This window comes from Bos grunniens, chromosome 20 (assembly GCF_055505025.1).
Source record: "Bos grunniens cultivar Pamir isolate PY7600 chromosome 20, Bosgru_T2T1.0, whole genome shotgun sequence".
Classification (NCBI taxonomy): Eukaryota; Metazoa; Chordata; class Mammalia; order Artiodactyla; family Bovidae; genus Bos; species Bos grunniens.
Window position 1 is genome coordinate 11,838,493 of NC_141184.1, and position 3,402 is coordinate 11,841,894.

Here is a 3,402-nt window from a genome sequence, read left to right on the forward strand (position 1 = left end):
AGATCATCCCACCCTCTCCCTCTCCCACAGAGTCCAAAACTGTTCTATATATCTGTGTCTCTTTTGCTGTCTCGCATACAGGGTTATTGTTACCATCTTTCTTTTTTTTTATGATTAACTGTTTGTTTTCTTTTTCTTTTTTTTTAATTTTATTTTTTAACTTTACAATATTGTATTGGTTTTGCCATATATCAATATGAATCCACCACAGGTATACACGTGTTAAAAATAGGGAACGCTTCACGAATTTGCATGTCATCCTTGCACAAGGGCCATGCTAATCTTCTCTGTATCGTTCCAATTTTAGTATATGTGCTGCTGAAGTGAGCACTGTTACCATCTTTCTAAATTCCATATATATGCGTTAGTATACTGAATTGGCAATGGCACCCCACTTCAGTACTCTTGCTTGGAAAATCCCACGGATGGAGGAGCCTGGTAGGCTGCAGTCCATGGGGTCGCTAAGAGTCAGACACGACTGAGCGACTTCACTTTCACTTTTCACTTTCATGCATTGGAGAAGGAAATAGCACCCCACTCCAGTGTTCTTGCCTGGAGAATCCCAGGGACGGGGGAGCCTGGTGGGCTGCCGTCTCTGGGGTGGCACAGGGTTGGACACGACTGAAGCGACTTAGCAGCAGCAGCAGTAATACTCCATTGTGTATGTACCACAGCTGGAGGGAGGTGGGAGGGGGGTTCAGGATGGGGAGCAAGTGTATACCAGTGCCAGATTCATGTTGATGTATGGCAAAACCAACACAGTATTGTAAAGTAATTAGCTTCCAATTAAAACAAATAAATTTATTTAAAAAAAAAAAAGAAATCAATGAGATGAGTGAGAGAATGTTGGAGACAGAAGCCTATGCCCAAATAATCTGATAGGTTTAAGTGGAGAGATGTGAGAACTGGAATAAGAGGCAAAGGGATGAACACCTCAGAGACAGGAAGTGAGGAGGAAAAGAAGTGATGAAAGCTGCTCCTTGTGAAATGCAGACGGATTCAAGAAAAAGGGTGAGATTCCCTGGGACAGAGATACAATAAGATGCTTAAAATGCGATCAAAATATTCTCCCCATTCTCCCCCTCCCCGAAGATGCACAACCCAAAACAAACCAGTACTCTAAAGCAAATATTTATATTATTTACCTAAAATAATAAGAAAGTGTTGAATGAATACACATTGTTTACAAAGAAGCTTACCGACCCACTTCAGAAAAGTGTGAGTGTGCTAATTCGCTTCAGTTGTGCCTGACTCTTTGCGACCCCATGGACTGTAGTCCCCAGGCTCCCCTACCCATGGGATTTCCCAGGCAAGAATACTGGAGTGGGTTGCCATGCGCTCCTCCAGGGGATCTTCCCAAGCCCGGGATCAAACCCACATCCCTTATGTTTCCAGAATTGGCAACTGGGTTCTTTACCACTAGTGCCACCTGGGAAGCCCTCACAAATACAGATTGGAAACCCGAAAATAAACCTGTAAAAGATTGTTACCCTTACTGATTCTCTAGTAACTGTAAGATTTTCCTTGAGTTCTAAGAAAAATCATTAATTCTTCATTTATTTTTTATGCTAAATATAAACCCAGTAAGCTAAACTTACTTTTAATGTCTTATAACTTTGGAATCAAAAGAAAAGGAAAAAATACTCACTGATATGATATCATGGGGGGAAGGAAAAAACAAGACTATGAATCTGCTGAAGGTAAGATAGAATATTGCATAAAGCTAACAAAACATTGAACTTGGATGGAACAAATAAAATATTAAATGTACTGATTATAGAATTTTTGTTTAGTTATGTGAATAAGAATAAGATTTCCATTTGCTTTATTTGAGTAAGTATAAACTAAGTTACCCAGAACTCAAGCTTTATAAGGTTTTATGAATTCCAAGGATAACCGCTTCACAATTTTGTCAAAATCAGTTCAGTTCAATCACTCAGTCGTGTCTGACACTTTGCAACCCCATGAACTGCAGCACGCCAGCCTCCCTGTCTATTGTCGACTCCCAGAGTTTACTCAAATTCATGTCCATTGAGTCAGTGATGCCATCCAACCATCTCATCCTCTGTCATCCCCTTCTCCTCCTGCCTTCAGTCTTTCCCAACATCAGGGACTTTTCCAACAGGTCAGTTATTCACATCAGGTGGCCAAAGTATTGGAGTTTCAGCTTCAGCATCAGTCCTTCCAATGAATATTCAGGACTGATTTCCTTGAGGATGGACTGATTGGATCTCCCTGCAGTCCAAGGGACTCTTAAGAGTCTTCTCCAACACCACAGTTCAAAAGCATCAATTCTTCTGTGCTTAGCTTTCTTTATAGTCCAACTCTCCTATCCATACATGACTACTGGAAAAACCATAGCCTTGACTAGATGGACCTTTGTTGGAAAAGTAATGTCTGCTTTTTAATATACTGTCTAGTTTGGTCATAACTTTACTTTCAAGTCATAAGCATCTTTTAATTTCATGGCTGCTGTCACCATCTGCAGTGATTTTTGGAGCCCACCCAAAATAAGATCTGTCACTGTTTCCACTGTTTCCCATCTATTTGCCATGAAGTGATGGGACCAGATGCCATGATCTTAGTTTTCTGAATGTTGAGTTTTAATCCAACTTTTTCACTCTCCTCTTTCGCTTTCATCAAGAAGCTCTTTTAGTTCTTCTTCACTTTCTGCCATAAGTGTGGTATCATCTGCATATCTGAGGTTATTGATATTTCTCCCGGCAATCTTGATTCCAGTTTGTGCTTCATCCAGCCCTAGGTTTCTCATGATGTACTCTACATTTAAGTTAAATAAGCAGGGTGACAATATACAGCCTTGATGCACTCCTTTCCTTATTTTGAACGAGTCTGTTGTTCCACATCCAGTTCTTCCTGACCTGCATACAGATTTCTCAAGAGGCAGGTCAGGTGGTTTGGTATTATTTGTCAAATAAAATAAGACAATTTCACTGGGAGAATGTTAAATGAAATAATCATCATCATGAATAGCTATATCTCCTCCCAAATATAAAACCACATTAAAATTTAGCATCACTTTACCTTACTAAACATTTCACTTTGACATTCATTTATTTAATAACAATTTCTATTTGTGGAGTTTTTAAACTTCCCCTCTTAGTTATTCATGATATGTGATTACATACTATTTGACTTTAATAGAATTCAATAAATGTATCTAACTTTAGCTGCTAATAATTCCTGCTTGATTGAGATTCTTTTAAATTGTTTCTGTCTTCTTTTAAAAAGTTATCAATATTGAAGAAGTGACTTTCCACAAATATATGCTGCATTTTTTTTCATACAAAAGCACCATTGATCGTATAAACTTAGAGGATCAGTCAAAACAGATTGGACAAGAAAAATGTTTTGTGGGATTTCACCAGGGGGGAAGGAGATTGT

The 3,402-nt window shown here is 38.9% G+C and overlaps 1 non-coding gene across 1 annotated transcript; it reads right to left on the reverse strand.

Annotated features, from left to right (window-relative positions):
* Positions 1–224: 224 nt before the first annotated feature.
* Positions 225–331, reverse strand: LOC147350098 (U6 spliceosomal RNA). Its single transcript, XR_015149281.1, has one exon. It is a non-coding gene; the product is annotated as a U6 spliceosomal RNA (small nuclear RNA).
* Between the last annotated feature and the right edge of the window lie 3,071 nt (positions 332–3,402).